At 33.8% G+C, this 21,214-nt stretch overlaps 3 protein-coding genes across 8 annotated transcripts in view; 1 reads left to right on the top strand and 2 right to left on the bottom strand.

Moving 5' to 3' along the window:
- LOC105663968 (cyclic nucleotide-gated channel alpha-3-like) overlaps nt 1–21,214 on the top strand; it is a 1,281,713-nt gene that overhangs the window by 685,090 nt on the left and 575,409 nt on the right. The gene's annotated exons all lie outside the window — the stretch shown is intronic.
- LOC143265284 (uncharacterized) overlaps nt 1–21,214 on the bottom strand; it is a 392,112-nt gene that overhangs the window by 312,609 nt on the left and 58,289 nt on the right. The gene's annotated exons all lie outside the window — the stretch shown is intronic.
- LOC100875844 (fatty acyl-CoA reductase wat) overlaps nt 1–21,214 on the bottom strand; it is a 30,542-nt gene that overhangs the window by 8,724 nt on the left and 604 nt on the right. The gene's annotated exons all lie outside the window — the stretch shown is intronic.

Here is a 21,214-nt window from a genome sequence, read left to right as displayed (position 1 = left end):
TAAGACTATATTTTTTTGTGTTTTTGTATTTTTCGCATGTGTGTGTGACTAGTATAATATTAATATAACTTTAGTATATAGTTAGAATTAATATTAAAAGACAATGGAAGGTTTTAACATAAAGGGAAACATTAAACCATTCGATGGTGAAAAATACAGTGTCTGGAAATTTAGAATTCGCGCCTTATTAGACGAACTAAATTTAATAAGTGTTATCGACGAAGAAATTCCGGACATGATTAGTGAAGAGTGGCATAAAATGGATAGAACTGCTAAAAATATTATAATAGAATATTTAGCAGACTCTCTACTTGGTTTCGTGCAAACGGAAGACAGTGCTAAACAAGTGTTTCGAAATTTAGATTCTATATATGAGCGAAAAAGTGTTGCTACACAATTATCCTTAAGAAAACAATTATTAACGTTAAGACTCCAAAGTGATGCCCCGTTGATAAAACATTTTACAATTTTTGAAAATTTGATTTCGGAATTGTCAGCAGCGGGTGCGAAATTGGAAGAAATAGACGAAGTGTCACATCTTTTATTAACGTTACCTTCGTGCTACGATGGTATAATAACAGCTATAGAGACTTTATCGGAAGACAATTTAACACTAGCATTCGTAAAAACAAGACTCTTAGACCATGAGGTTAAGTTAAATAATGAGAACCGTGACACGGGTTTAAAAGTGTTAAAAGCCACAAAAGGACAATCGACGAAAAGGAAGAGTTTTGAAATATATAACAATTCGAAGAAGCAGTGCAAAAATGTTAAAAATAAGCCATGGTTTTCAAATAATAAAAATACGGAACAGATAATCAAGTGTCACCAATGTGGAAGAAGAGGACACATAAAAAAAGACTGTGTTTATTATAAGAGGGCGCTAAAATACAGTGCAAATAATCAAAATAAAACTACCCAAACTACTCAGATAATAAAACCGTCAACTTCAAAAGAATCTAATACCTCACAACCTAATACATCAGGATTTGCGTTTATGACTGGAAACTATTCAAATGAGAAAACAGCAAAGGACAACAAAATAGTTTTTATTCTTGATTCCGGCGCATCTGATCATCTAATCAACCGTGAAGACCTAACAAGAAATTTCACAGTTTTGGACGAGCCAATAAAAATTTCTGTGGCGAAGAACGGCACGTATATTGAAGCAGTTAAAAAGGGCTCAATGGAGGTTATAACTAACATCGGTATTCAAGGAACCATTGACGACGTCTATTACTGCCCAGATGTCCCATACAATTTACTGTCGGTTCGGAAAATTCAGCAGGCCGGGATGACTGTTACCTTCGACACCACTGGAGTAAAGATAAGTAAAAGTGGTAAAATAATTATGTCGGGTAAGTCACTGAATAATTTATCAAGTATAGAATTTGTAGTTAAAACAAATATGATACATTCTGTTGCTAATATAAATATTTGCAATAAGGATGATTACGATTTATGGCATGAAAGATTAGGCCATATTGGAAAAAATAAATTTCTTGAATTAAAGAATAAAGAAATGTTTGTAGATATTGTAGACTATTTCGGGTAGGAAAACTCAATCAAAGGCCGACAACTAATTAAATACTGGATACGGAGGAGGTTTAATGTTTTCAATTCCAGTTCTCAATGCAGACTCTGTCCCATCTTTCCGAACGTGGTATTTTATAAACTTCTCGGTACTCCGAGAAGGGAGGAAATACGGGGTGGGGAAAGAGTGACGTCCTACAAAATTGGAAAATCCCACTTTCCCCTGCAGCGGTCATCCGGCCCAAAATCGTTGACCGGTGACCCATCCATCCCTCCATTCACAAATTACCGTAGCAGTAATAAACCCAAGGATCGCCTCGACTTTTCAAATTACATGTACCGAAAAAAAGAAATACAACTACGCCAACCCTGGGCTCAATGTGTCTACCAAATGTTAAAACGGACAAGTAACGGTTCCTTGGCCTTTTATTACTGCTATGTCAAACCTTCAATATTATAAACTCTCTTAAAATCTAACACTATGTCTACAATATAAAGCAAATAGAAAAAGTAAATGTAAATGATAAATTATGTGAAGCTTGTATAAATGGCAAACAAACTCGATTACCATTCAGAAAAGCAAAAGATAAAAGTTATGTAAAAAGACCATTGTTTAATGTACATTCAGACGTTTGCGGTCCTATCACTCCTTCGACAATAGATAACAAAAATTATTTTGTTTTGTTTGTTGATGAAATCACTCATTATTGTGTTACATATCTTATTGCGCATAAATCTGATGTATTTTCAATTTTTCGGGATTATGTCGCAAAGAGTGAGGCTCATTTTAATTAAAAAATTGTAAATTTATATTGTGATAATGGGAGAGAATATTTGTCAAACGAAATGAAGGAATATTGTGTTGAAAAAGGTATTAGTTACCACTTAACGGTTCCACGTACTCCGCAGTTAAATGGTGTGTCGGAACGTATGGTAAGGACAATAACTGAGAAAGCTCGTGCTATGGTAGCCGGAGCAAATTTAGAAAAGGTTTTTTGGGGTGAAGCTGTCCTTACTGCTACGTACCTGATTAATTTAATCCCGACTAAGGCTATAAAATAGTCAAAAACACCATATGAATTGTGGCATAATAAGAAGCCTCAATTAAAGTATCTGAGAATTTTCGGTTCGGCAGTTCATGTACATAATAAAACTAGGCAATCAAAATTTGAAGAGAAATCTTTTAAAGGTATTCTAGTTGGATATGAACCGAATGGTTACAAAGTGTGGGATGTGGAAAGTGGTAAATTTGTCGTAGTTAGAGATGTAATTTTTGATGAGACTAATTTTTTGTTATCTAGACCTGTTATAGTACAGTCTGAAGGGGTTAATTCTGAAAACGCCCGTAACAAAATAGACTTGATATTTAGGCATGTAGTAGTACAGCCTGAAACTGATTCATCTGGCATGCAGTCAAAATCAGTAGAGTCTCATAAATCTAATAGTAATAAATCAGATATAAATAAAAATACCGAATTAAGTCATGGACTTAATGAATCTGTAGTTGAAACAGATATACAAGTACCTTCATCTAGTAATACTCGTAACAAAAGACAAATATCTCCTGAGCCAAGAAGAAGTGATAGAATTAAGCAACGACCACCTATTTCTTATAATGAGATCGATGAGCGAAATGATTATATCTTGTGCGCTCAATCTCTGGTTTGTAAAATTCCAACTTCGTATTGGGAAATTAAAAATAGGAATGATAGAGTTCAATGGGAACAGGCAATTAAAGATGAAATTAATTCTCTTTTAATTAATAATACCTGGACGTTAGTGTCAAAGCCAGAAAATAAAAATATTGTAGACTGTAAATGGGTATTTGCTATTAAAAACGATGAGTTTGGTAACCCATTAAAATATAAAGCTCGCCTTGTTGCTAGAGGTTTCAGTTCGTTCGGAACAACTAGTTTTTTCTAAATTACTTTTTTTCTTTCCTTGAATGAACCGGTTGTAATTCGATAATGCATATAGCATCCTGGGAACTCCGGACTCCAATGTGGAAACAATATTTGTTGTACTTAAGAGAATCTATATCTTAGACACAAAACTCACATTGTTCTTGATGAATAAGGAAGTTATTTTATTTTCTTCAAAATATACGAATTGACTTTTCTGCATTTTTGTAACGAGCGACAGGAAAAATTTGAGATATTTTATTTTTTATTCCAGTTGAATAACGAATACAAGTATCGAACAAATTCGATTCACTCGGTTTAAGTTAATAGCAAATAATTGATTTATTCATTATCTGTAAATAATGCATAACCGCATCTCATTCTTAATTGTATTATTCATTATTTGATTTAAGTTTGACATAATGGCTTTCTGTTATCAATTAGATTGTCACCCATCGGCTGTTACATCTAGGCACGCGCTACTCTCGTTCTGATTAGTCAGTGTTTCTCGGAAAAAATTCCAAAAATTATACTTTCGTCAACATTTTGGTAAAGGAAAAAATTGTTCTGTATCATCACAACTACCGTTTAATTATGCCTACCAGTAGCCGAACAGCTTGTTTAAAATAAAAATCGTAAGCGTAAAAATAAAAGAGAAAACTATCAATAAAATCACTTGTAGAATTATTCTTTTTACTATCGAACATCCTATAGTCTACATTATGTCAGAACAGCCTGAACAGAATTGTCAATTAATGTAGGATTAGTATTTTTCAAACTAAGCCTTTATTAAAGCACACGACAAAACAGCAATGAAAAGTACTCGAAAAAAATACAAAAATAAATATTTTGTACGATAATTACAAAACGCGCACGAGAAACATAAAGTACAAAAGTCAAAAAACCGTAAATCGTAAATCGTAAATCGTAAATCGTAAATCGTAAATCGTAAATCGTAAATCGTAAATCGTAAATCGTAAATCGTAAATCGTAAATCGTAAATCGTAAATCGTAAATCGTAAATCGTAAATCGTAAATCGTAAATCGTGAACCGTAAATCGTAAGTCGTAACTGTAATCGTAATCGTGATAATCGTGGTGACCGTACTCGCAAACTCGCTCGTGACTCGTTACATTCTAACGCTCGCACCGCGGACACACGCCCGAACATTCTCGATTTTTGGCGTTTAAACGATTCGCGAATTTTCGGTTGTCGGAAGCCTCGCGACCGTTTCCTAACGTTCGACGCGTTTGTCAATCTGTCTCTCTCACACTCGCACTAATAAACGCACATATATGTATATTGGACGACACGCTCGCTGGTAACGAATTCGTTCGAACAGCTGTTTATATATTTTTGTTCGCGAACTTTCCCCTTACGTTCGCGATATGACCGTTGTCGCTGACCTCCTACAGTAATAAATAATTCTTTTAAATTTTGTTATTTTTCTTTTTTTGCGACATAGTTGAGGAGGATATTAACGTGGCGTATTTCTGAGTTATTTTTGAGATTTGACTTCATTAAAATTCCTAGGTTTTTAGCACTCAACATAGTGCACGATTTTCAAGCGAATATCTTGGAATCTCAACGCTAAGCTTGCTGTTAATTCTTTTTTCTTCCATTTCTTATGTGACCTCTATCGCAAACTAATATCAAACGAAACATAATAGGTAAGATATTAAAATTAAAAATTTTCAAGAACTTACGAGGGAACGAAATTCAAATTATTACGAATTTAAAATCGTTAGAATAAAAAAACCGAGATATCTATTTTTAGCCCAGTTTCGGTATTTCTTTAATATAGAATGTTTTTTGTAACACTCGATGGAAATTTGAATACCTGTTTAAAGAGCTGTTATGAACTACAAACAATTTTTGTAAACCTATACACCAGAATTGATTCAACGCTTCGGTAAAAAATAACCTAAAAGCAATAACAACAATAATAATACTGTAACTAATTATTGTAATTAAGTTTTATACTAATAGCATTAAATTTTTATTATAATTTAAATTATAAGAGATTTAAAATATCAGCGGCTTGTTACCCAAAGTCTGCTTCAAAATGTACACCCATTCATCGTAACTGTTCGATTTTAGTTAATACAGCACTGCGTACAGAATCGAAATGGAACTCATATAAAAATTAATAGTATCGTAACTATTAGCAAAGCGGTTGCAAAACTGAAGTAGAACCAATATAGAATCTATACCAAAGCTGATATTGAAAATGTAATTGATATACTTAGTGTCTTAGAATTTGCGTAACTGCCGAAAAGGGGTTGTAGCTATGGTGATTCTGAACGACTTGGGGTTTGAGGCTTCGTTTTTATATTATTAACAAAAAATACCGACTAATCACAGCACGCGAACAGCGGACATCCAAACACGGAAGGGGCTGTTTCGACCGTAACGGCTAACCGTGGTCGCGAACAAGCGTGTTAGTACCGTGTCAAAATTAAATCACATAATAAATAAATTACGAATACTATTTAATTATTCATTTTTCATGAAAAAGGGATAAACCACTTTAAATGTACTCAAAAATTGTTTAAAGATAATTTTATTCCAGTAAAATTGTGTTCTCGTGACTTCACCGATCCTACTTTTTGTAAAAAAACATGCACTGCAACAACTGATATCACAGTTAGGTTAGTTTATTTATTTCATTTCTCTGTCTCTTCTCATTACTATTTTTCGCTGTAATATTTGTCTGCCACTGTTAGGTCTTAGGACGCGTATTACAGTAAAATGATTAGACCTCAATACAAGTTTCCAGTGATACAATAGTTTACCGACTTTTTGTTACTTCAAATACATTTGTAAGATTTCATATGTGCCACAAATATTTTTTTACGTGGAACAATACGTTTTTTTTCTTTTATAAACAAAAGAGGGGTTCATGAAGGACACATTGACGGTGATTTCACGTATAGTGAGTGGGGAGTCGAGAGTTAGAAGGAATATTAAATATACATGTACATTGAAAAATAAACTCTAATTGTTCGAAGTCAAATTCATTTCTTAGATATAGTCCACTTATAATCACTTGTTGGGCACCTTAATGACTCTATTCGTTTCACTTACTACTGCTGACGGCAGACATACAGTCACTGCTCATTAATTGCCAATTATAGTAACCATGGGTAAGGACCGCGAATGAAAATGCGTAAACGATTATTCATAAATAACTTTGTTAGCGAAGCACTTTTCACATTCAGTGGATAGAACGCGACTATAAAAAAAATAACACAAGAAATACACAAAATAGCGATGATAATGATACATTAAAATAAATACTGGAAAACCCCGAAATGTATTGGCTCAAAAACGGCTGTCTGACGATCCGATCATAAACAAACTTTCGAAATCCTCACCCAGATGTACTGTCGTACTGAACACAAATTAAAACCATATGTTTGCCGTTATCGATAGTTTTACAAAATTTGTTTGACTACACCCAACAAAATCAACAAAAACACGTGAAGTTATAAGCAAATTAGAAGCGCAAAAGAATGTTTTCGGAAATCCTACTCAAATTATATCAGATAGAGGAACCGCATTTACTTCACAAGAATTCGAAGAAGAGTATTACAAGAAGAGTATTCTAAAATATAAACCACATATTAATTACGACTGATCCTCCAAGAGCAAATAAACAGGTAGAGCGATTAAATAGAACCATTATTTCCACGCTTTCAAAATTAGCCTTAGAGGATCCGAGTAAGTAGTACAAATATACCGGGAAGTTGCAAAGAATTTTAAATTCAATATTCCAACATAGTATCGGAATGATCCAATTTGAATTCCAGTTTGATGTAAAAATGTATGATAAAGACGATTTGCTTTTAAAAGAACTCGTCAAAAAAGAATTATTAATCCAATTTGAAGAAAATCGTGACGAACTCCGTGAGAAAGTTAAAACACAAATTTTGTAAAATTGAAGAAGAAAATTAGAAAGCGTATTACCGGTAAAGGAAAAAGGCACATCAATACGAAGTAGACGATATTATTGCGATAAAGAGTACCCAGATGAGCTCAGACCGTAAATTACGTGTGAAATTTTTAGGACCCTACCGGATTATAAAAGTTAAATCTTACGATGTAGCATAAACAAGATTAGGAGAAGGTCCAAAAATAACATCGACTTGTGTTGAATATATTAAATCATGTAGCAACTATAAAGATTCATCCGGGACGGATGAATTGCAGGATGGCCAAATGTAGGGGATGTATTGTATAATGATGTATGATGTATGATGTGCGACGTATTTTTTTACAATGATTTTCGATGATTCAAGACGTCGAATGTTCGACTCATCTTAGGATTTTGTTTTTACATGCGTCCTGTTTTGCACGCATTGAGAGAGAAACATTTGGGACACACAAACAAAAGGAAGTTTGCGACACGGTAATCAATTACCAAAAAACCCATAACATGAATTATTTAAACTTATTAAATATATTAAACCTATATAAGTGAAGATTATTTTTTATTGCTCTGTTCATTGTTTAACTGAATTTTGATATAAGGATTTTTTATTAAGGGGTTAAGTGGGTTTGAAAATTTCAAAAAATCGATTTTTTTTTTTTATCTTATTAAATAGTACAATGTGTCCAGAATATTCTTCCAAAATTTTAAATCGATTAGAGTAAAATTCAAAGAGATAGACCCTTCGGAAGTTCCGCCCGTCAGGCCACGTCAGCCTGGCGCGTCGCAAGTTTATTGAAGCAGCTACGTAGCTATTGTTTGACTGTCTTTCTTGCTTGTTTTCTTTTTCTAAGGGCAACTAGTTTTAAATATTTTAGTTGTGTAGACATTATTTATAGATTTAAGAGACTTTTGGATATTGAAGGTTTACTATAGCAGCAATAAAAGACCAAGAAACCGTTGGTTCGGTACTCTTCAATATGCAGTTATAGACTTTTTTTTTAGTTTTTTCTACGCTATCGACTTTTGTGAAGTGCTCGAATGTAATAAATGAAAATGGAGAGGACAAAGTGTGCAATGGTAAAGTGAATTTTAAACAGTGTGTTAAACTTGGCCGAAACAGCCATGAGTATGCCCGAAAAGAAGACGAGAATCGCATACTCGTAGCTGAGAAAAAACTCGACGCTGGGACTAAAGAAGCTAGGATCCAGATATTGCCGCTGTAGCAGGTTCTTTACTTTATGGTGCCGGAATCGATGATTCTATGTAAGTTTAAAAAAAAAAAAATTTTCTGCATGTTATTTCAACTTAAAACTTCAATCGCGTTTTTCTCGAAACTTTATTTTTGAAGTCGGTGGACATGATTTCTCAAAAAGTTATGAACCAATCTTGTTCAAATTTTGCACACTTCTTCAAAATAACATTATCTAGTACTTGAATGAAGGATTTTTGTTTCTTTTTATCACAACTTATTTTACGAGGAAATACGTGGTGAAAATGTGACCAAAAAATGAAACTTTTTGTTCATAACTCCGCCAAAACTTCTAATTTTAATTTTTTTTTTTCCTTCGTTCAAGTACGAGCTTTATATACCTGCTAACAGAAACTAATTTGTTTTTTAATTTTAAATGAACCAGTCAAGAGTTATCGTGACCACGCCAAGAGACCTTTTTTTGAGAGATCAACGGAAATGAGGTCCCAATGGCTGAATATTCAACATTTTTAAACAAAAATTTCACAAAGTACTTATTAGTTATGTATCTTTTAATTTACTAAATTGTTTGAAATAAATATTTCATTTGACATATTAAAAAAAATTAGTAAAAATACGCTTTTTTTAAGCGTTTGAAACCCACCTAACCCCTTAAACGATTACATTAGCCTAGCACAAAGGCAGTTATTCGTTGTCATGGTCAGCCGTTACTCTTCAATCCATCGCTTTTGAGCCTGGGCGCGCACTCTTCAGACGCTCTCATTCACTTGCGTTTTTCATTAATAATTCAAAACAGAACTTCAAACCATTTTCACAAAGGAAAAAGTTGTTCAGAATCGCCTCGACTACAACCTCTTTCCAGGAGTTACACTAGTTGTGAGACAGACTACATATCAACGTGTTATACGTAATCATTGAGTACATTAACGAGACATACAACTTAGCATCAAAACGGACGGTATGAAATTTTGTTATCCTAATCTCAGAATTTAAGAAAAGCTCTTTTCAAAATTTGTCTGGTACGTAAATAACAGAATGTCGTATAGCGTATGTGACGAATTTTGAAAATCATTTTTTTCAGCAATGAAGCATAGGATGACAAAATTTCATATAACATTCTATATCGATTATCTTACAGAAAATCATTTCCTTTATTATTACGCAAAGATTACCGCTTTCATATTGTGTTATTAACGGATAGATAATTAAATTTTAACATTTTGTTCTGAACTAACGGATCAAACATGATCAGTAGATCTTTTGGTACTTTTTTTTACCTTGTCGTGTACTGTGCGATAACGAACAGCGTGTACTGAACAATAATTAGCGGGTAAAGTATTTTCTTAACTACTACAATAAATATTCATGGACTAGTGTTGCATGAAGTGAGTACACGTTTGGTCACTTCAAATATTTGTTATGAAGTTCTCCGAAAATTGCTGGAGAAAGAGAATGAATATGCTCTGAACGAAGTGTGGCAAATTTTGGACAATGTAAGCCTTCAGAACATACGAGAAGGGTGTGATTTTGTTAGTTAGACACACTCTAATATTTCTATCAGTTTAATGACGAATGCTAACGAAGAACATTTCTCAAAAGTTAAATTCAAAGTTAGGAATATTTTACTTGAGTCTTGAAACCTTGAAAATTTAGGGGATGTTATTAATTATCTGTTTGCAATTACCATTGTTGTATATTGTCGTAATTAAGACACTTAAGTACATAAATTTACATCGCAAAGCGCCAGAAAAACTATTGCAGATGTGTTCATATGTAATATGTGAGTATTTTTTATATCTAATAAGCACTTTATATTTCTATATGTATATTTAAATATTATTACATAGAGGTAACAAAATTCTTTATTCAGAATTATAATTTTGTAGAAACCAAAAAATTGGTGGGAATATTTCTGATGAGGAAAAGTAAATTTAATTTGCAAAAAGATATACTTGATCTGTGAAAGGGTGAATTCTATGTTATTACTAAGAAGGTGAATAAGGATTGCCACGGAGTACAGAAAAATATGATGTACGAAAGCATTAAGGGGTAACACCAGTCTAGAATTTTGAAAAAATCGATTTTTTTTTTTGTTGCTTAAATGATGCTTTATTACATGTAGAATATAAGAAAAAAGTTTTAAGTGAGGGGCAGGTCGGAAACACGAATTTTTTTACAATTTTTGTCTACAAGCCGACGCCCGATGCATAGAGTTTTCAGAACGAGCTTTGAATGAAGCTTCAAAAATGTCGAGATTTAATCTTAGATCGAATAAGAAGGAAAAGAACATGGAGTATGTTAATATAGAAGGCCAAATATATGGTGCAGGCATCGTTGATTAAAGTTATATAACAAATTTCTTATGCTGAATGGCAATCAAAACTTTAAACGCGTTTTTCTCGAAATCACTTTATTTGAACTGGGCGGACAAATAACTCGAAAAGTTGTTAACTAATCGACTTGAAATTTCGTGGAGAGGTGCAAAATAATATATTACAACGCAGTGAACATCGTACGGATTTTTTGTTCATATCTACACCAAATTAATAATTATTAATATTTTTTAATTTCCGTACGATGTTCCATAGATTTTGATATATACTATGAGAAACTTTTTGATTTTTTGTCTTAGGACCATGTGTTAATGAAAAAACAGTCCGCCCGTATAGCCCTTTCAAAGAAATGGTGTTGTTGCTTGCCAACACCTACAGCCGCCATTTTTAATCCAAATTGTTTATAAAAATTTACAAACCATCTTCAAAACATATATAATAAGGCCATTTTTATTCTGACCTTATAACTTGTACGATTATTACTTTAAAAATTCCCGAAAATCATCTTTTTTTCTGACTTCTAGAGTGGCGTTACCCCTTAATTTAGAAAGCAAAATCCGGATAAAATATTCGGCAAAAAATATCATGGTATTTTTGTTTATATTACGTATCATAATACTGAGACTTAAACTATAATTCCATATAGCGTCAAACAAAATCACCAAGTTACAACGAAATTGAATTAATGTATAATGTAAAGTATAATAAATTCATTTCTTTATCAGTGTAGGGGAAGGTAGCCTAATTTGGACCGTCGCCTAATTTGGACCGCTGTGATATCCAAAGATTGATAAAATCTGTGCGATTTTAGATAGGCAACTTGTTATACATAGATGTAGACGAGATTAATGCAATCGTGTTTGTGAAGAAACGTCTAATGGTTACATTGAGAGAAGTATTATTTGTTTGACTACGAAGAAAATTTGTTATTTTGATGTAAGAGTGAAAGCCGTTAATTCGTCCAAACGTAAGTAATTACAGGTCTTATTAAAGCATCACAAAGCTTACTTATCTGTCTATAATTTCCTGTTACAATTTTATGAGGTTATGTTAGTCTGACGTTTTTGTATAATATTAAGTATAAAATATTCAAGTTGCCGAAGTTGGACTGGAAACAGTTGCCAAAATTGGACCGGTTCAATTTCGACAACCACATTACAACTTCTAGCAGTGATGATGAAGAAGATAGAAGTGACAACGAGAGTAAACAATTTAGGAGTGTTCTTCAAGAAATATCACCGTGAACAAAGAAAAATCAAAATCCAGATGGTCCTTCGTCTTCTTGCAGTGCGCCAATAGCCCAGAAAGCAGTGAAAATATCAAGCAGCCCTTACAAATCGCAGTTAGACCGAATAAACTTAAAAAACTTTAAAAAAATAAGTTCATCAAACTTTGACAAAATGCCAAAACATAAAAAAGAAAATGGTGGTTCATTGTTTTGTACCTTGTGTGAAGAAACCAAGGAAGAAGATATGATACAATGTATGAAATGTCGCGTTTGGATTCATACTCCGTGTGCTGGAGTTAGTACTACAGTTAAAACGTTCTATTGTTGTAATTGTCGTTAAAAAAGCTAATGGTCCAATTTAGGAAGCTAGCTGTCCAAATAAGGAAACCGGTTTCCTAAATTGGACCGATGACAAGATTTTTTTGAATTTATTTTTTACTATTATAAATCGTATTTAAAATTTCATAAATGGTTTTATTTTGAAGCTACACTTACAATTAATGAGTTTCTTTTCTATTACTTAATTTTTATTAATACTTCTTTCATGCTTTCATATAGTGAATAATATAAAATTGGTCCAAATTAGGCTACCTTCCCCTATATACATATATACATATAATTGAACTTGCGGGTATTTTTATAAATTTATACATGGTAAAGTCATTTAAGACAAAAATAAGTTTTTATAAATACTTTTCATAAATATGTATATTAACGTATATGATAATGTATCTAATAAATTTTAACAGAAAGACAATAAGGACAAAACTTTAGTAACACGAACTTATTAATTACTTAAATGTCTTATGACTGTGGCATAACATTCCTTTTCGCGTATATATGCTCAAAAAGTTTCTTGTATATTGATTTAATTAAGAGTTTAGCAACTCAATGTTAAACTATGATTTTGCAAGAATTGCCTTTTAAAGTTTTCAAGAGATCCATCTCATCGAGGATATGCATGAAATCACTTAAAGAAAATTACCCGATGATTTTCAATTTGGTTAAGATCTAAGGAACCAACTAATCAGTTCACAACTCGCATCGAATTTGTTCCAAACCGATTCATACGTTGGTTATTAATGTGAATTTTGATAGTATTTTGTTGAAAAACTCAGTTTAGAACGATCTGCCGTAAATAATAGATTCTATGTTTAAAGTAACTCTAAACTTGATTCTAGTCTTTATAACCATTGACATATGATATGATATAGCAGAGGTGTTGAACGAGTGTAAATAATTCAATTTAAAAAAAAAGTCTCAAAAATGTAAGTTTACACCTTAATAAAGTGTCTTTTCTTAATTCACCATATTAATTTTCATATGGTACTATTCGTACAGAGTGCCTCACAACTAATGTTACTGCCGGAAAGGGGCTGTAGCTAACCTGATTCTAAACAATTGTTTCGCCGAGAAGTACGCCTAGATGCGAGAACGACAACTTCGTGCCTGACGGCTGACCATGGTCATGGACAAACGCTTTTGCTCTAAACGTTTAATAAGAAGCATTTATGCCATAACTCAATTAAATAACGAATAGAACAATTAAAAATAACGTTGAGTTATTCATTTCTGCATCGATACCAACATTTATTTTCATAGGTACTATTGTGTACACAAACCCATGCCAAATATAAACTGTACTACAGAATCATCATGATTCGGGATCAATCCCGGTATTGGTTCCTCGTACGATGATATGGTTGTTTACTAAATCATGATAGTTGTGAATTTGTTTTGGTGGTTTTTAATTTATAAACCTAATTATTTCGGCATTTTGGAATTGTCTACACACGTTTTGAATAATAGTAGTAAGATAGTGTTTGCCATATCCATTGAATACCTAAATACGGTACAAGCGATCGATGTCTTTCACGAAAAGTTCTCAATTACACTTTCGGCAATGGATTTACTGAAGAAAAACGTAACGAAGGTATACACGTTAGTCCATTTTTCAAATATACCACGTAACGTAATATGGCTGAGTCCGTTTGAAGTCGATTCATCGGCTGGCATCAAATCCTCGATCATATTTAAATCACAAGGAGAGTAAAATTTCTCGTCGACTAATTGTTCCAAATACATTTGTTGATGTTAAATTTCTTTAATGAGAAGAGTCGCACAAGACAAATTGTTCTATTTTTATATTTTGTAGGCTTAATGTCGCTGTATCATTCCTCTCTTAGCTGGGTGGGCCTTACACACTTCGTATATTTTAATATTTTTAATACTTTTTGTTCGATTTATACGATCCTTTGTGTCCAAAATGTGTCAATCAGTCCTACCTAGCTCAATACCGTGACTTGAAATACGCAGTGAATATTGCGAATATAAGAAGTCCTAATGGCATAAGACGTATTTTCCTATATTCGTAAATTCAAGCATTCCTAATCCAATCCTAATCTAACAAGGAAACATATCGAACCGCGACACACCAATTTTAATGAAACTTATGTGAAAGATAGTTCTCAAGAAAATATTTGACACGTATTTTCCTTTATCGGCCATCGCTCACATTGAAGGGGTGAAAATAGCCCTCGAAGTTGGAGGTTGAAATCATATTTTTGAGAATATCTCAGGAATTAAAGAAGATAATTGGATTCTTTTTTTTGTAAATTGTTGGTCTTTAAATAGGGAACTTTTGTGCGTAAAAAAATTTCAATAAACTTTATTTGTTTAACTAATATTTTGAAAATTTATAATTTTTGTTTAAATTTTTGCACTAAATGTTGATCTATTTTTTTGTAACTTCGTGTACGTAAACTATGGACAAAAATAGAGGATACGTGTTTTTGGAATTTGTTGTTTGTTACAATGTTTATTAGATATATAATTTTAAATCACCTCCTGTGTAGAGGGGCAATCAGCATTTTTATTAAAAATATCATTACTTTTACAATCTTTTACAATACTTTAGACATTTTACACCTCTTCATATACCGTTAATTGATTTCTGAATAATTATTGTAAGCGTCGCAGGTATGAGCGTAACGCGGTTATAATCACCGCCGCAATTCTATTTATTCTATTTTCTTAGTTTCTTAAAAAATCCCAATGTTTCCAAAAGTTCTAAATATTTTATTTAGGTTGAAGACTTTACGCCTGTAAAAGTATAAAAGCAGTATTGGCCATAAAAGCCTATGTCCCTTACGGCGCGGCGTTGATCATAACCGCGTTACGCTCATACCTGCGACGCGACGGTCACAATAATTATTGAGAAATCAATTAATTGCATATGAAGAGGTATAAGATGTCTAAAATATGGTAAAGAATTGTAAAAATAATGATATTTTTAATAAAAATGCTGATTAGCCCCCCTTCACAGGAAGTGATTTAAAATTATATATCTAATAAACATTGCGATAAACAACAAATTCCAAAAACACGTATCCTCTATTTTTGTCCATAATTTACGTACACGAAGTTGCAAAAAAATAGATCAACATTTAATGCAAAAATTTAAACAAAAATGATAAAATTTTTAAATATTATTTAAACAAGTAAAGTTTATTGAAATTTTTTTACGCACAAAAATTCCCCATTTAAAGACCAACAATTTACAAAAAAAAAGAATTCAATTATCTTCTGTAATTCCGGAGCTATTCCCAAAAATATGATTTCAACCCTCAACTTCGAGGGCTATTTTTACCCCTTCAATGTGAACGATGCCCGATAAAAAAAATACGTGTCAAATATTTTCTTGAGAACTATCTTTCACATAAGTTTCATTAAAATCGGTGTATCGCGGTTCGATATGTTTCCTTGTAAGTGGCACGTTAATCAACGTTTTAGGGGGGGGGGGGGGGGGGGGTCATTCTTAATTTTTTCTGCGCACGCGTCTCCATTGAAATAAGTGGGAAAAAGATGGTCTCACATAAGGTACCTTTTCTGGAGGACCAGAGCACCTACATGTACGCCCAAGGTACCAAATTAAAGCTAAGGAGATGGCCGACAATCTGAGTGAAGTGGATTTTTTTTGTAGGCCTTCAATTTTTTTTAAACTGGCCATAAGTGACCTACCTGAACCTGGCACCCGACTTTCAAAAATTTTATTTCTTTCAATTGCATCGTATTTAGCATCGTTTGTACCCGTTTGTACCACCTTTGTTTTCGTTTGTACCCCAAGGGGTGAAAAGTTACTAGGGGGTGAAAAATACCCCAGCACCCCACTTTAACATTTTTTAATTCTTTCAAAGCCATCATAACAAGGGACGTCCGTAGAGGTTTGTACCACCCTCACTTTCGTTTGTACCCCAAGGAGTGCGTTTGTACCGCGTTTTGAAAGTACGTCCAAGGGGTAACTTCGCCATTTTTTGAGATATTCCAAATCTTCTTGCGGGTGCTGATTCCTAGTCGTATGTACACGTTTGTACCACCCTCACATTCGTTTGTACCTCAAAGGGTTCGTTTGTACCGCGTTTTAAAAAAAATTCCCCTAGAGGTAACTTCATTAATTTTGGGAATTTTTCAAATCTCGTTGGGGGTGCTGTTTCGTCTTCGCCTGCAGAGGTTTGTACCACTTTTAGTATCATATATTTATTTGTAATTTCGATTGTTGAACGTACATCGATGACTTTACTACAATATGGTATTGCAAATAAATATAACTCAAATTACATCCTGTTTGGTGTCATTTTCATCAAAGATACGAGGCAAATACGATGGTGAAATGTTCCATTGACGGAAAACCAAAAATAAAGAATTTTGAGTTTTGAATTTAATTGGCAGAACACGCGTGAGTCTTTTAATTTTTGCCGGACGCTTCAACCGTCTGCCTCTCTTTCTTTTCCATTCGCTTTCCGTTTTTATGTTAAAAACTTTATTCACTCGTTACACATACAATTGTTAACGTAATTATATCATGTTTGGTGTCATGTTAATCAGGAAAGCTAGATAAATACGACAGTAAAAATTTTATGAAAAATTAGTAAGAAATAAGAAAATTGCGATCATTTCCTTTTCTTGCATTAGTATGTGTCACCGATATTTGATTCTCGTTGTTTCGGCGACTGAATGTGATTTATTCTTGACTGATTCCGAGGAGGATTCCACCAGTAGTGGGGATAAAATTTTTACTCTTACGTTAGAGATCTTTTTCATATTTACGGAGAGAATAGTGTACAGTATTAATTCGTAATAAGCAATTCGCTCGGGTCTGGCGAGTTGCTTGTTACGAATCACGTATACTATTCGGCTTGCCTTTGTTCCCAAGCGCGACGACGCGACGGTAGCGGTAAACTATAAAGTAATCGGTCGAGCAGAGATGTTATTCTTTAGACAAGGACAGAATATAACATTCTTTCCCTTTTTAATACAAGTAAGATTTTTTGAATGGAACATGTCTATGTATAATATACCGGATTCGTAACAAACAAATGGTCAGACCCGAGCAAGTGGCTTATTACGAATCAATGTAGAATTAGTTGAATGGACGACAGAATCGCTATGCATCAGAGTGAGAAAACAATATATATATTCTGTCCTCTTTCCACTAAACTGTTCGGTTGACCGTGAAAATTTATGACTTCTTCGGTTTCGCGGACCTCTCACTCTTTCTCGGATCTCTCACTCAGCAGCCGACTTTAAACAAACAAGAGGGGATAGAAATTTGCTTGTTACGAATCACAAACCTGTTGCTTGTTACGAATCAATACTGTATAATGATTAGAGGTCGATGCACTTTTTTTGAAAATCGTCAAAGTGCAGATCCATAAGATAATTATTGTAAAGTTAAGAAGGTTTGAAATATTGAACATTTTTTAAATAGTTTTTACTCGGGTGGTTTGCACGTTGAGCCCAAGGTTAACGTAGTTGTTATTTTCTGATTCCGAATGTAATTTAAAAAAGCCGAGGCGATTCTCAGATTTATTACTGCTACGGTAATTTATAGAAGGCCGAGTGCCGAACGGTCAACCCTGTAACGGTTTGGGCCTGATGACCGTTGGCGGAGATATTGAGGAATTCCCAGTTTCAGAAAGTCACCCCCTTTTCCATTCTTCGTTTTCTTCCCACTTTTTCGTTGTACCGAGAAAATATATATTTTGCATTCTATTCAATGGCATTTGTTTTGCAACACTTCGCTTGTGAATAAAATATTGAACTTTATTATTTATTATTAAAAATTAGACACTGCCTCGCTCTCCACTTCACTACCTCCTATAGTTTTGAATGATTTAGTTTACAGAAAGTATTGTGCTTCGTAATCAATGACTTGTCATGGTGCTGCGTAGCGCGTGAAAAGCGGTTAGGATATTCTAGAAGGATCTGGTCACAGAGTGGGGAGAATAAAGAGACCGCATGGCACCTAACCCAGAACCTTCACCGAATACCCATCGCTGATAATTAAAAAAATAGTATATCTAACATGCATACGTCCCGCTTTGGTCGTTGCATTTATACAAACTTTAAATTTTCTAACAGTATAGCAGATTGAAAAAACAGCCATATAAAATTGAATTAGACGAACAATAACAGGAATATTCTATACAGAAGATAAGTTATAAATTTTGTCCGCAATGCCCACATATGCAAAGTACTGTGCAGCGCGTTGATGCGTCATAAACAAAAGGTACCACTCATCGCAATAAAGATGTTATTTCATTTTTTAATCGACTTCGAAAAAGGGGGAGGTTACTCAATTCGATCAGTATATTTTTTTGTTTGTTTAAGTTAATGTAGTCAATGAAGAAGTATACAAAATATAAACGAAACGTGATGTGATTAGAAACGTTTTAATATTTTTAATTCGTTGTTAAATTAATAATATAATTTACGCGTTAATTTAATTGCTATATTTTATTGATTTATATGAACGGAGCGATCATGACCATCGCGCTAGCCACCTCTTTAATCTTCTTTATACAGTAATTTAATTCTCAGTGTAATGTAGGTCGGAACCTAAACCTTACACTGTGTAAACAGCAGACATGAAAATCGAAATTCGACAGCTCTTTATTACCCGCCGCGGCTTGTCTTTGCCGGCGTTAACAAAAGCGAGCCGCCGCGCCACCGACTCGCCAAACTAACAGAAAAAGCCGGCGAGACATTTAAATGCTTGTCGATGTTTTAACAGACTTTCCAGAAGCAATACAGGAATTGATTCGGAAAGACGTCGGGAGGAAAGGGACACATTGCGAAGTGAAAATTCATTCGCTGTTTTCAAGCCGGTCTGTGGGAAATTTGTATTCTTCGTTGCAAAGTCAAAAATCACTTACGGATCCTGAATCGACATGTTAGAGCAATCCGTTCTTTAATGAATGATAAATATTATCCAAATTATGCCATGTTTGGTCTCAATTTAATTGAAAAACCCTCACAAAAATGTTACACAAGTTAGCAGTCAAAAAATGTAAAAATTAAAAAATTCCATTTCTATATTACGAACATTTATTTATATCAGAAACATTTATAATTTTTCTATACATTAGAAAAAATTATATTGCTATATCAGATTGCGTCAAAGGCAAAGCGGTGAATACAGTGTTGCATTTGATTGACTCGAGTGAGACTAACATAGGCGCCGCAATAACGCAAGGCATAGGCGCAGAAAGAGATGTTTTGCGTTCTGTGAGAGGGAAACAAGAGCAGCACTCTGAGACGAATTACTGTATGTAGTACACTATTTTCTCCATAGGTATGAAAATTTCGAGTCTGAAATTTCACAATTATAGAATAGGTATTGCATTTTTTATAGTGTACTGAACGTAGAAAAGATTAGCGATACAAAAAATGTGTGCAGCCTTCTAAATTAAAAAGTTATAATTCTATGTCTTCGGTTTTTCGTAAATGACACTTTTACTATCGCATTTGTTTCGTTTCTCTCATGAAATAATACCACACACGATATAATTACAATCATAATTACTTGAGTAGCGAGTCGTTAGGAGCAATTCATAACTCTGTCGTATACGCGAATTTAGTCTTAAGTATAAAAGTCCGATTCATAGTTTACTATAGAAGTAATTATGATTAGAATTTATTGTGTTTGGTGCCATTTCAAACAAGAAAGTTCCATAAAATTCCCATAAAATTTATAAAAATAAAAGTTCTATAATAAAATAATAAGAAATAAAATTGCGATATTTTCCCTTGCTTGCATTATTATGTGTCTCACCGATACTCGATGTTCGTCGGCTTTGTAAACGATCGGATATAGCCTTTGACTGTTTATTAACTTTTACTCTTACGACAAAGATGTTTTTCACATTTACGAACACCATACTGTATATCTACAATGTCGCAGTTAACACTATGGTATTTTTTGAACAGTGGATATAGACGAACCCTTTGAGGTACAAACGAAAGTAAAGGTGGTACAAACCTCTGGAGACGAATAGGAAACAGCACCCCCAACGAGATTTGAAAAATTCCCAAAATTAATGAAGTTACCTCTAGGGGAATTTTTTTTAAAACGCGGTACAAACGAACCCTTTGAGGTACAAATGAATGTGAGGGTGGTACAAACGGGTACAAACGACTAGGAATCAGCACCCGCAAGAAGATTTGGAATATCTCAAGAAATGGCGAAGTTACCCCTTGGGGGTACTTCCGAAAGGCGGTACAAACGCACCCCTTGGGGTACAAACAAATGTGAGGGTGGTACAAACGTGTACATACGACTAGGAATCAGCACCCGCAAGAAGATTTGGAATATCTCAAAAAATGGCGAAGTTACCCCTTGGACGTACTTTCAAAACGCGGTACAAACGCACTCCTTGGGGTACAAACGAAAGTGAGGGTGGTACAAACCTCTACGGACGTCCCTTGTTATGATGGCTTTGAAAGAATTAAAAAATGTTAAAGTGGGGTGCTGGGGTATTTTTCACCCCCTAGTAACTTTTCACCCCTTGGGGTACAAACGAAAACAAAGGTGGTACAAACGGGTACAAACGATGCTAAATACGATGCAATTGAAAGAAATAAAATTTTTGAAAGTCGGGTGCCAGGTTCAGGTAGGTCCATAAGTGTGGCCGTTGAGGTAAGTTGTCAGGTTTGAAGTGTTTACAAAAAAAATGAAGGCCTACAAAAAAAATCCACTTCACTCAGATTGTCGGCCATCTTCTTAGCTTTAATTTG

Source organism: Megachile rotundata, chromosome 10 (genome assembly GCF_050947335.1).
Source record: "Megachile rotundata isolate GNS110a chromosome 10, iyMegRotu1, whole genome shotgun sequence".
Lineage (NCBI taxonomy): Eukaryota > Metazoa > Arthropoda > Insecta > Hymenoptera > Megachilidae > Megachile > Megachile rotundata.
Note: the sequence above shows the minus strand (reverse complement) of the source record. Positions and strands in the feature narration are given on the sequence as shown.